Raw genomic sequence first — 14352 nt, forward strand, 5'->3', positions numbered from 1 at the left:
CGGCTGGGCCCGTGTGCCACAACTGCTGAGCCTGTGCTCTGGAGCCCTGAGAGCCACAACTGCTGAAGCCCGCGTACCTGGAGCCCGTGCTCCACAACAAGAGAGGCCACCGCGGTGAGAGGCCCGCGCGCCGCGACGAAGAGTGGCCCCTGCTCTCCGCAACTGGAGAAAGCCCACGCGCAGCAACGAAGATCCAAAGCAGCCAAAAATAAATAATAAAATTTCTAAAAATTAAAAAAAAAAAAAAAAAAACATCCAGGTGCTAATATTGGCAGAGGGCTAAAGGTAATAAAGTTCTACCCAGAGCAGAGCCGCTGGGCAGCAGATGGAGAGTGATTCCATGCAGATCCTGGCACGTGATCCTTTATACACAATGTAGCACATCCCATAGGTGCTAGAAGTGTGAGAAATATTTGCTTAGGTCTGGGTGCATTCACCCATAAACTGATGCTTAAGAAGGAAAAAAACCTCCGTGAGAGGAGAAAAAAAGGACTACAGTATAATGCTATCATATACATGATGGGATATTTATAATGCACTCACCACAATTTCCCTCTTATTTCATTTTTATATGAAAAAAATTATAATCTACCTCACCAAGATCCATTTTCTGTTTCACTCTAATCAAAGTCTGTGCCTGATAGAGTCACATCCTTAAGAGCTGTGAAGGGCCACTCGATGTCAAGAGGGCTCACTCTGCTGATCCTCTCCAACAAGACAATGTTGAACTATTTTGTCAAAAACAGAGAAAGGGAGCCCATAGAAATGTTTTTTTTCCAAGGAGGAAGTAGAAGCTTTCCTCTCCTGGGGAAAACTGATATTGTTAATCCTTCTCACATAAGAGCACAAATACTTTATTCTTTGAAGAGAATGCTAGAGAATGGCTTAAGTTTAGGTATTCATTCTATATCCTTTATGAGTCCACATAAATAGGCCTGGAAGGCCAATTCCAATTACATGCAAGGAAGGTCTAACCTTGCATACTCTGTTAACTCAGCAGCCTTCCTAAGTGACCCCAGGGGCTCACCAATCTTCGCACTCCTGGTATCAAAGCTTGCATCAATTTAACAGTTATAACTCTGTACCAATGGGGGCAAGTTCTTCTTACTTGAAAATTTTCTTTTAAGTGACTAAGGAAGAAAAAATTTGTTGACACATTCACAAGGAACATATATAATAGAAAATGCTTGGCATGGGACTGCAATTTAGAGATGTTATTTAGTGAGGAAGGGTTAGCTTTCAAGATACAGTGGAATTAAATGTCTATTAGTTATCATTTTTACTAGTGCAATTAGATAAACATGAAATCCGCAAACCTCCAAAAATATAATATATAACCAGTTATATCACAAATCCTAACACTAGTGAATTATTGCAGAAAGTAACTCACAACAGAAAAGAAAATATATCATTTCACAGGAAACTGTTTAGCTAATGACACAACCAAAGGCTAGAATATCTTTTTTATGCACATGTGTAAATGATGATTCTTTTCAGTATATATATTTTTTCAATATTCCATGTTAAGAGAAGACATTGTTGCATTTCAGTTTTTTAAAAAATCTATACAAGTAAGGTTTAGCTAAATTTTGAACAAGAATAAATAAAATCTAATCATTTAGAATTAAAATGATACATTTAACAATAGGTAAAAACAGACGTGTAGATTGCTAAGGAAAATGACACAGTGCAATTATTTTTTCCTTTTGTCCAGAGAAAATTTGTATGAAATAAAAATGGGGAAAAGGCCTAACAAGTATATATTTTCAAAGACTTTTAGAGCAGTATCAGATTCACAGCAAAATTGAGAGGAAGGCAGATATTTTGACAATAATGAGTACATGAAAAAACAAATAAAAGAACACAATAGTGCCTTCCCAACTATGGCTTCCCACAACTCAGAAAAATTAAACTAGTTGGACTCATTAATATATGATTTTTGGCACACAAAAATAGTTTTATTTTCAAAGTCTGAAAAAAAAACTGAGTCACTACATTAATTTACTGAGGATTTAATATAGCCTATTAGAAAGTTATAGTGTATATATGTGTAAGGTGGATTTATTTTCTCTATCATACAAACATCAAGAAGAAACATGGTTAGAATCTACATTTAGGGCTTACAATTAGTATAGAAGAACTGGAGTCACTACAGAGACACTCTCCATGGAAAGGCCTTGCTTCCATAGACAGATGACTGAACCAGGAGACTTCATGACCAATCGGCAAGGGGCAACACTCATTACAAATTCTTCATCAACAGCTGGAATTCTGGGGGCTCCTCTTAGGATTTCTGAACTCCCACCCTGCCCAGCTTCCACTCTGAGATCCAAAAGATGGAGAATGGAATTTCAACCAATCTGGGTATATTAGTACTAGAAACTTACACTAGTTAAGTGTAAGAAAATTTAGAAGTATGGCATTATTTGCACTCTAAAGGAAAAGGAGCAAGCAATTCTTACCTAAGATTTCCTTCTGGACAGCTCCAGTGTGAGTCCAGCCAGCAGCCTGTTTAGCATGTCACTCGTCATCTTTTTCTTTCTATATAAAAATATTCTTCCTTTTCATTTTCATAACAGGCAGAACTTTTAGAGAAATTTTATGAGAGACTCTTAGCTAAAAAGTTATTCGTGCTTTTTTTTGGTCATTTTACTACTTTGGAAATAGGGAAGAAGTGTCTCTAACAATGATAGGAATGACATATTTGGAATGTTTTAAAAAATATAAAAGATCTTTCTATTTACCCAGCTCACGATGTCTAAAAGGGACTGCATGGTTTGCAGGGTAGAGGAGACCACCTGACAAGGGGATAAAGGGAAATTGACAATTGGAAAAAACGTCATCTGGAGAAGAAATAGAAAAGACAGCATATCCTCACAATCTGTTTTATCCCTCTGTGTTGGTTAATTTTATGTGTCAGCTTGACTAGACTAAGGGATGCCCAGATAGCCGATAAAAGGTTATTTCCGGGTTTGTCTGTGAGAGTGTCTCTGGAGGAGATGAACATTTAAATTGGTAGCCTGAGTAAAGAAGATTGCCTTCACCTATGCAAGTGAGCATCATCCAATCCACAGAAGGCCTGAATAAAACAAAAAGTAGAGAAAGGGTGAATTCACTGTCTCTGCTTGAGCTGAGACATCGATCTTCTCATGTCCTTGGACACTGGCACTACTGGTTCTCCAACCTTCCTACTCAGACCAGGACTTACACCATCGGTGCCCCATTCTTGGGCCTTTAGACTTAGACTTATACCTTTCGCTTCCCTGCTTCTTAGGCCTTTAGACTCAGACTGGATTACACCACAGACTTTCTTGGTTCTCCAGCTTTTAGGTAGCAGATGGTGAGACTTCATAATTGCATGGGTCAATTATATATATTATATATATTATATATTATATATATAATATATATATTATATATTATATATAATATATATATTATATATTATATATAATATATATAATATATATATTTCTACAAGTTATGTATATATATACATATATATGTACACATATAGATATCACCCATTTCCACAAGTTATTTGGTTGAAGAAGCATAACATAACAATGAGACTGCTAAATTGACATCTTCCTATTGTCATTGATGGCAGTTATTAGAAGAAGGTTGTAGCCATAGAAAAGCCAAAATTCTCTTCTTCTCAGTTAAAACACATCTTCCATTTTTTTCCCTTCAATACCATTTTTCTTCAAAATGAATACAGGCCTGGATTTATTAAAGTTTTAGAGACATAAATCTAGAGAAACATGTTAAAGTCAGCTGAAAGATGTAGCTTGAAGTATTTTTGAATGCAATGTGTTGGTGGGAATCTTAGAGGGAAGTTCAGGGGTTGAAGGAGATATGAACGATGCTTTTACCACACTCCAATGCTCTTTTTAAGTAGAAGAAGCTACCTTCATGTAACAATACTGACTTAGATCCATTCATTTACCCACTACACAGGGGGAAAAATTAAATGGCTTATGCAATTGGTAAGTTTAGGATAAAGGAAGGCATATGTTGACCAGACATTTTTTCATTACTCTCAGTAGTGAGTTACCCAGAGGGAATATGAGTCTGCTTTTCTCCTCCAAGTGTAGGATCTATCCTTAAAAAAAGATGCCTGTATCAGCCTAACCCTGCTAGGAATGCCAGTCATAAGCATAAAACTCAGTACTAGGAAAACCATTCACCAATATCTGCTTTGTCTTCAATATACATGTTTGTCATTGTTTTTCAACTAGTTTAGCATTTGGGTAGAGGAGGGTAGTGCTATTAATTGAGCCTCCTTTTACCTCAACATGTAGGGCATGGCTGAAATATGTCAGCAGTAGAATATGGAGGAGCAAAATGAACATTACAGAAAGATTATTGTTGAGATGAGGTATATGTGTGGTGCCCAGAGCTTATTTTTATCTGGGAAGAACATTTCGAATCTGCTGTTTGTAGATGCCTACTTCAAGCAATTAGGCTGGTTTTCACAACTGTATAAATGTATGGTTGTTACAGTTGGCTTTTACATGTTTGCCTGGGCAAGAGATAGGAAGCCTTAGGCTTCTTAATGTTTTATCTTGGCAGGCCATTGCAGCTTATTGATGCTTTATCCCCAAGTGAGTGGCTATTTCTCTGGGTCATCAACTGTTTCTCAATATTTAGGCTGCATGTGTCAGACCATAAATAAATGGTCATGGGCCTCAGCAATCACAGGAGACCTACAGACTTAAACAAGGGCAAAAACATGACACATGTTTGAACGTGGCTAGAGGTTGACTCAAGCAAATTTGAAGTGCAAGTGTAACCTCAACAAGTGCCAACCACAAGAGACTTGGCAAGTTAATGCCATCTAGGCAAGCCTCCGCAAAAGGGGTGGGATTTAGCAGGCTCAAATAGCTTCAGGATGCAGACTACTGGTGCTTGACCATGAATTAATTATATGCTTGTAGCTTTTCCTGTCTCAATTATAGGGAACAGAATCTTCCACATTTAAGTCTTTCATATAATAGAAACTAAAAATTTGTTCCTTCAGAACTTTAAGGCACCTAAGTTCTGAGTGTACCATGGAATACTTAAGAAGTTCTAGCTTTAAATAATTAATATCAGGCCTTGCTAAGCATTATAGATTGGTTGTCCCCAAAATCCATTCTCCATTTAAGCCATGAGGGATTTCTGAGCATGTAGTTTACCAACATTCTCAAAAGTCAAAATAAGTTTAACTCAAAGTATTGAACAGTGAGTTCCAGGGCCATACAAGTATTTTAAACGAATACAGCAATTGCCTATTCCCTAAGAAAAAAGTCCAAGGTAATTCCTGAAATTAATACTCTAAAGAACAATGGGGAGGCACATGAGGGCAGTATCAGGAAGTATATTAATATATTGAGCCCAGATCTGGATTTGATGCTGGTTGACATTTCTCGATTCAAGAAATTGAAAGTAGATAAGATTCATTGTCACTAGTGAATATTTTGTGCAGATCCCCTGAGACAAAATCTAGAAGGTTATGTTACCAGTACAGGCCACTAAGAAAAGGGAAATAAAATAGAGAATCATTTTGCAAATATTACTAGCCTTATATATATCATGGAAGGTAAAGGACAAAATTAAAAAACATATTAAACTGCTATTCAGGGATGTCTTTCTGAAATGCATGAATGAACTAAATAGAAAGAAAGAAAATATGACAAATATACCACATTGCTGCCAAAAAAGCAGCTTTCTGCATCATAGAATAAGGAAGCATTTTATATACTGCTATGATATAATGAAAGTGGACAAAAGTACATAGTAGTATGAATAGAAGGATATATTAATTGCTCATAACCTAAGAAATATATTTGGGACAGTGCAAAAGAAATTGATAATCTGGAGAAGCAAAGTGAATGCTTGAAGGAAAAGGAAAGGAATGAGCCTTTATACAATGTATTCTTTTGTACCCTTTGAATTGACTATGAATGTTTATTGAAAATAAATGAAATACCCTAAAGAACACATGCAAAAAAAAAAAAAAAACTTGTTAGAAGTAATAAACAATTCAGCAAATTTCCAAGATCCAAAATCAGCACACAAAAATCAGTTGTAGTTTATACACTAACAGTGAATAATCCAAAAAGAAAATTAAGAAAATAATTCCATTTCTAATAGCATCAAGAAAATATTTAAGAATAAATATTTTTCCTAACCAAGAAGATGAAATAGGTATACACTGAAAACTACAAAATATTGCTGAAAGAAATTAAAGAACATGTAAATAAATGAAGACATTCCATGTTCATGCCTTGGAAGATTTGTATCATTAAGATGTCAATACTATTCAAAGTAATCTACAGATTCAATTCTATCTCTACCAAAATTCCAATGAAGTTTTTTAGCAAATTTATAGGGCAATAAATTTGGTTACTCTTTTATTTTATTTTATTTTTTATTGAATTATTGTTGATATACAATATTATATGCTACAGGTGTACAATATAGTGATTCACAATTTTTAAATGTTATACTCCATTTATAGTTATTATAAAATACTGGTTATATTCCCTGTATTGTGCAATATATACTTGTAGCTTGTTTTATACATAATAGTTTGTACATCTTAATTCCCTACCCCTATATTGTTCCTCCCCCATTCCATCTTCTCACTGGTAACCACTAATTTGTTCTCTATATCTGTGAGTCAGTTTCTTTTTTGTTATATTCATTAGTTTGTTGTATGATTTAGATTCTACATATAACTGATACAGTATTTGTCTTTCTCTGCCTGACTTGTTTCACTTAGCATAATACCCTCCAAGTCCATCCATGTTGTTGCAAATGACAAATTTCACTCTTTTTATGGCCGAGTAGTATTCCATTGTGTGTGTGTGTGTGTGTGTGTGTGTGTGTGTGTGTGTGCGTGTGTATATATATATATATATATATATATATATATATATATACACACACCCCACATCTTGTTTATCCATTCATCTGTTGATGGACACTTAGGTTGCTTCCATATATTGGCAGTTGTAAATAATGCTGCTATGAACACTGGGGGGCATGTATTTTTTTGAATTAGTGTTTTTGTTTCTTTTACATATACACCCAGGAGTGGAATTGCTGGGTCGTATGGTAGTTCTATTTTTCATTTTTTGAGAAACCTCCATACTCTTTTCCACAGTGGCTGCACCAATTTACATTCCCACAAACAGTGTAGGAGAGTTTCCTTTCCACATCCTCACCAACATTTCTTATTTATGTTCTTTTTGATGATACACATTCTGACAGTTGTGAGGTGATAACTCATTGTGGTTTTGATTTGCATTTCTCTGATGATTAGCAATGTTGAACATCTCTTCATGTGCCTGTTGGCCATCTGCATTTCCTCTTTAGAAAAATGTCTGTTCAGGTCTTCTGGACATTTTTTAATTGGGTTGTTTGTTTTTTGATGTTGAGTTGTATGAGCTACTTATATATTTTGGATAGTAACCCCTTATCAGTCATATCATTTGCCAATATTTCTCCCATTCAGTAGGTTGTCTTTTCATTTTGTCAATGGTTTCCTTTGCTATGCAAAAGCTTTTAAGTTTAATTTGGTTCCATATGTTTATTTTTCCTTTTATTTCCTTTACTTTTGGAGACAGATCCAAAAATTATTGCTATGATTTATGTCAAAGAGTGTTCTGCCTATGTTTTCCTCTAGGAGTTTTATGATTTCCAGTCTTACATGTAGGTCTTTAATCCAATTTCCATTTATTTTTGTGTATAGTGTTAGAAAATATTCTAATTTCATGTTTTCACATGTAGCTGTCCAGTTTCCCAGCATCACTTGTTGAAAACATTGTCTTTTCTCCATTGTATATTCTTGCCTACTTCACTGTAGATTAATTGATCATAAGTACATGAGTTTATTTCTGGGCTGTCTATTCTGTTCCATTAATCTATGTGTCTGTTTCTGTGCTAGTACAATACTGTTTTGACTACTGTAGCTTTGTAATATAGTCTGTCTCCCAAGACTGAACCAGGAGGAAATAGAAAACATGAACAAACCAATTACCAGTAATGAAACTGAATAAGTAATTTAAAAACTCCCAACAAACAGAAGTCTAGGACCAGATGGTTTCACAGGTGAATTCTACCAAACATTTAGAGAAGTTTTAAAACCTATCCTTCTCAAACTATTCCAAAAATTGCAGAGGAAGGAATACTTCCAAACTCATTCTATGAGGCCACCATCACCCTGATACCAAAACTAGACAAAGATATCACAGGAAAAAGAAAATTACAGGTCAATATCATTAATAAATATGGATGCAAAAATCCTCAATAAAATATGAGCAAACTGAATCCAACAATACACTAAAAGGATAATACACCATGATCAAGTGAGATTTATCCCTGGTATGTGAGGATTTTTCAATATCCACAATCGATGTGATACACCACATTAACAAAGTGAAGAATAAAAACCATATGATCTTCTCAGTAGATGCAGAAAAGAGTTTTTGACAAAACTAAACATCCATTTTTGATAAAAAGTCTCCAAAAAGTGGGCATAGAGGGGACATACCTTAACATAATAAAGGCCATATATGACAAACCCATAGTTAACGTCATACCCAATGGTGGAAAGCTGAAAGCATTTCCTGTAAGATCATGAATAAGACAAGGAGGCCCATTCTTGCCACTTTTATTCAACATAGTATTGGAAGTTCTAATTACAGCAATCAGACAAGAAAAAGAAATAAAAGAAATCCAAGTTGGAAAGGAAGAAGTAAAACTGTCACTGTTTGCAGATAACATGATATTATTAATAGAAAATCCTAAAGACACCACCAGAAAACTAGTAGAGCTCATCAATGAATCCAGTAATGTTGCAGGATACAAAATTAATATACAGAAACCTGTTGCATTTCTATACACTAACAACAAACTATCAGAAAGAGAAGTTAAGGAAACAATCCCATTTACCATCACATCAAAAAGAATAAAAGACCTAGGAACAAACCAACCTACGGAGATAAAATACCTGTACTTGGAAAACTATTACACTGATGAAAGAAACTGAAGAGGGAAAGATACACTGTGTTGGTCCCAGCTTGCCCTTCCCCCCTCCCCATGTCTGCAAGTCCATTCTCTATGTCTACATCTGTGTTCTTGGATTGGAAGAATTAATATTGTTAAAATGACCATACTACACAAGGCAATCTACAGATTCAGTGCAATCCTTATCAACATACCAATGTCATTTTTTACAGAACTAACACAAAAAATTTTTAAATTTGTATGGAAACACTAAAGACCTTGAATATTCAAAACAATCTTGAGAAAGAAGAACTGAGCTGGAGGAATCCAATTATGTTTCTTAAAGAGATAGAGCAATCCATCCTAAAATTTACATGTTATCACAAGAGAAACTGAATATCCAAAACCATCTTGAAAGAGAATAACAAAGATGAAGGGCCCATACTTTCTGATTTCAAAACTTGTTATAAAGAAATATTAGTCAAAACATAGTGGTACCAGAATAAAGACTTATGGCCCAATGGAGTACAATAGAAATCCCAGAAATGAAAGCTTGTATATATGGTCAAATGATTTTTGACAAGAGTGTCAAGATCAGTCTTTTCAAAAAACAGTGTTGGGAAAATTGGACATCCACATGCAAAAGAACGCATAACACTTACCTAACACTATTTATGAAAATTAACACAAATTAGATCAAATACCTAAATGTAAGCTCTATAATCATAAAACTCCTAGAAAAAACGGGGGGAAAGCTTCAAGACATTGGGTTTGAAAATACTTTCTTAGATATGACACCAAAAGTACAGGCAACAAAAGAAAAACTAGACTTCATCAAAACTGAAAAGTTTTGCATCAAATAATACTATCAACAGAGTGAAAAGGCAATCTATAGAATGGGAGAAAATATTTGCAATTCATACATCAGAAAAGGAATTATTATTCAGAATATATAAAGACCTCCTAAAACTCAAAAGACATACAAACAAATCAATGAGTAAATTGGCAAAGGACTTGAATAGATTTTTGTTCAAACAAGATGGCCAATAAATACATGAGAAGAAACTTAACATCACTAATAGTTAGTGAAATACAAGTCAAAACTTCAATAAAATACCACTTCACACCCATTACGGTGGCTATTATCAAAAACAAATGGAAAACATAGAGTCATCAAGGATATGGAGAAAAATGAATCCCTGTGTATTGCTGGTAGGATTGTAAAATGGTGCCTTTGCTATAGAAAACAGTCTCATGGTTTCTTAAAAAATTAAACATAGAATTACTATATGATGCAGCAATTCTGTTCTGGGTATATACAAAAAAAATTGAAAGTTGAAACTCAAACAGATATTTGTACATCCATGTTTATAGCAGCATTATTCATAATAGCCAAAAGATTGAAATAACCTAAGTATCCATTGATGGAAGAATGGATTAAAAAAATAGAGTATATATGTACAATAAAATATTCTTCAGCCTTAAAAATGAAAAAAATTCTGACATGCTGCAACATAGATGAATCTTACACCATTATGTTAAATGAAATACTACAATCACAAAGGATAAGTTTTTTTTAAGTTTTGTTTTTTATTTATTTCTACATCTTTATTAGAGTATAATTGCTTTACTATGTTATGTTAGTTGCTGCTGTATAACAAAGTGAATCAGCTATATGTGTACATATATCCCCATATCCCCTCCCTCTTGCGCCTCCCTTCCACCCTCCCAATCCCACCCCTCTAGGTGGTCACAAAGCACCGAGCTGATCCCCGTGTGCTATGCAGCTGCTTCCCACTAGCTATTTTACATTTGGTAGTGTATATATGTCAATGCTACTCTCTCACTTCGTCCCAGCTTACCCTCCCCCACCTCCATGTCATCAAGTCCATTCTCTATGGCTGTGCCTATATTCCTGTCCTGCCCCTAGGTTCTTCAGAACCATTTTTATCTTTTAGATTCCATATGTGTGTTAGCATACGATATTTGTTTTTCTCTTTCTGACTTACTTCACTCTGTATGACAGACTCTAGGTCCATCCACCTCACTACAAATAACTCAATTTCATTTCTTTTTATGGTTGAGTAATACTCCATTGTATATATGTGCCACATCTTCTTTATCCATTCATCTGTCGATGGACACTTAGGTTGCTTCCATGTCCTAGCTATTGTAAATAGAGCTGCAATGAACATTGTGGTACATGACTCTTTTTGAATTATGGTTTTCTCAGTGTATATGCCCAGTAATGGGATTGCTGTGTCATATGGTAGTTCTATTGTTAGTTTTTTAAGGAACCTCCATACTGTTCTCCATAGTGGCTGTATCAATTTACATTCCCACCAACAGTGCAAGAGTGTTCCCTTTTCTCCACACCCTCTCCAGCATTTATTGTTTGTAGATTTTTTGATGATGGCCATTCTGACCAGTGTGAGGTGATACCTCATTGTAGTTTTGATTTGCATTTCTCTAATGATTAGTGATGTTGAGCATTCTTTCATGTGTTTGTTGGCAATCTGTATATCTTCTTTGGAGAAATGTCTATTTAGGTCTTCTGCCCATTTCTGGATTAGGTTGTCTGTTTTTTTGATATCGAGCTGCATGAGCTGCATGTATATTTTGGAGATTAATCCTTTGTCAGTTGCTTCATTTGCAAATATTTTCTCCCATTCTGAGGGTTGTCTTTTCGTCCTGTTGATAGTTTCCTTTGCTGTGCAAAAGCTTTTAAGTTTCATTAGGTCCCATTTTTTAATTTTTGTTTTTATTTCCATTTCTCTAGGAGGTGGGTCAAAAAGTATCTTGCTGTGATTTATATCATAGAGTGTTCTGCCTATGTTTTCCTCTAAGAGTTTTATAGTGTCTGGCCTTACATTTAGGTCTTTAATCCATTTTCAGTTTATTTTTTTGTATGGTGTTAGGGAGTGCTCTAATTTCTTTCTTTTACATGTAGCTGTCCAGTTTTCCCAGCACCACTTATTGAAGCTGCTGTTTTTCTCCATTGTGTACTCTTGTCTCCTTTGTCAAAAATAAGGTGACCATATGTGCATGGGTTTAGCTCTGGGCTTTCTATCCTGTTCCATTGATCTATATTTCTGTTTTTGTGCCAGTACCATACTGTCTTGATTACTGTAGCTTTGTAGTATAGTCTGAAGATGCTACCAGAAAACTACTAGAGCTAATCAATGAATTTGGTGAAGTAGCAGGATACGAAATTAATGCCCAGAAATCTCTTGCATTCCTATACACTAATGATGAAAAAATCTGAAAAAGAAATTAAAGAAACATTCCCATTTACCATTGCAACAAAAAGAATAAAATACCTAGGAATAAACCTACCGAAGGAGACAAAAGACCTGTATGCATAAAATTTTAAGACACTGTTGAAAGAAATCAAAGACAATACAAACAGATGGATAGATATACCATGTTCTTGGATTGGACAAATCAACATTGTGATAATGACTATACTACCCAAAGCAATCTACAGAATCAATGCAATCCGTATCAAACTACCAATGGCATTTTTCACAGAACTAGAACAAAAAATATCACAATTTGTATGGAAACACAAAAGACCCCAAATAGCCACAGCAATATTGAGAAAGAAAAACAGAGCTGGAGGAAGAAAGGAAAATTTTGTATGATTTTACTTAGAAAGGGACTTAGAAGAGTCAAATTTATAGAGAAAGAGAGAAGAATAATGGTTACCAGGGGATTTAGGGATGGGAGAATGGGTAGTTATTGCTTTAATGTGTTTAGAGTTTCAGTTTAAGATGATAAAAAGTTCTGGAGATGGATAGTGATGACGGTTGCTCAACAATATAAATGTGCTTAATATCACTGAGCTGTACAATTAAAAATGGTGAAAATATTAAATTTATGTGATATATTGATATATTTTACCACAAATTAAAAAATTATGAATAAAATTCACCTTTAAGAGAGGAAAAAAATCTTTTCAGCCTTCCAAATACTCTGATTCTAATACCCAATCCAACTTCATTGTTTTGAGGTAACCACAGGTAACATGTTCTTGCTTGATTTTCCAGGTATCTTTTCTGGAAATATAATTATGTGTATGGATATCTGTGTGTATTTGAGGGCCAATGAGTGACAAATATTGTCAAATTGCAAAGAGTAAAACCTTCCCCCATAACAAAGGGAGAGCATTATAATCAATCCTTCAAATAACCATTTTGAACACCAAAGTCCAGTCCATATAAGAAATTCATTGAGGAAAATCTCATGATCCTGGAGAGTACTGTGGTGTCTTATTACTTCTGTGTGGAAAAGGAGGATGCTTTCATGTTCAAAGGCATGTAAAAGGCTGTAAAGAATGGCTGCTTGCAGGACAATGTTGGGGAAATGTAATTAAAAACACAATCTCCTCCAAATCCAGCAAACCTCTCCAGAGAAAGAAAAGAAGACAATTCTGTATTAAATATGCATCAAACCAGAATGTGATGGGCATCACAGGCAATCTGTTAAGAGTTTGAAAAGACAATCTTTTATGATAAGAGGTAGTTTTGCAGTTTGGAACTAGACACCCTGAGGAAGTCAGGCTTCTACTTCCCACAGAAACAGAATATACTATCTTGGTGTATACATTTCAAAACGATGGTTATCAGGTCGTTGAGAAATACAGGCCAAGGTCATAAAGTTGGCTAGAGGCTTATTCATATTTTAAGAAGTTTTACATACATTTCAAAAATACAGATAAAGAACTTTATAATTACACCTCTTCTAAGTTAAGTGCTCTAAAAAAAAGAGAGGTGGAGGGACTCTTCCTTTACTTTTGCTTATTTTTCAACAGGTTGAAAGACTTCTTATTTTTCATTTGTATTTGCCCTTACAACAGGCATCATAACGTCAGATTGAATTCTTACTATATCTCAAAAATTACACTAGCCCACACTGCTATGAGAGCAGAGTAACGGAGATTTCTTGACCTGGGGATCTTGAGAGTTAAAATGCCAGACTCTCACCTGGAAAAATCAGAAGCAGGAGGGTAGAGACAGCAATCTTCAATAACAGTGCAAAAAAATAGAGGGAAATAATGGTATAAAGTAAAATTTCATGTGGATGCCATCTTGAAATGCTAAATGCTAGGAGAAGTAGATGTCAGGCAGGTAACAACCAAAGGAGCATAAAAAGGGAGCTCTGAAGAGGTAAAACAGAGGAAGCAACACTCAGGGAGTGTTTGGGAAGTGAAGACAAGAAGCTCAAATATATTAAGTTCACACACACACACACACAGACACACACAAAACCTTTTATACACTTTTTTAAATTCATCAATCCCAATAGCCACATTTGGGACACTTTCTGTACCAGTCAATTATTTTAGTTAGAACT

Source organism: Eubalaena glacialis, chromosome 2, assembly GCF_028564815.1.
Source record: "Eubalaena glacialis isolate mEubGla1 chromosome 2, mEubGla1.1.hap2.+ XY, whole genome shotgun sequence".
NCBI classification, from domain to species: domain Eukaryota; kingdom Metazoa; phylum Chordata; class Mammalia; order Artiodactyla; family Balaenidae; genus Eubalaena; species Eubalaena glacialis.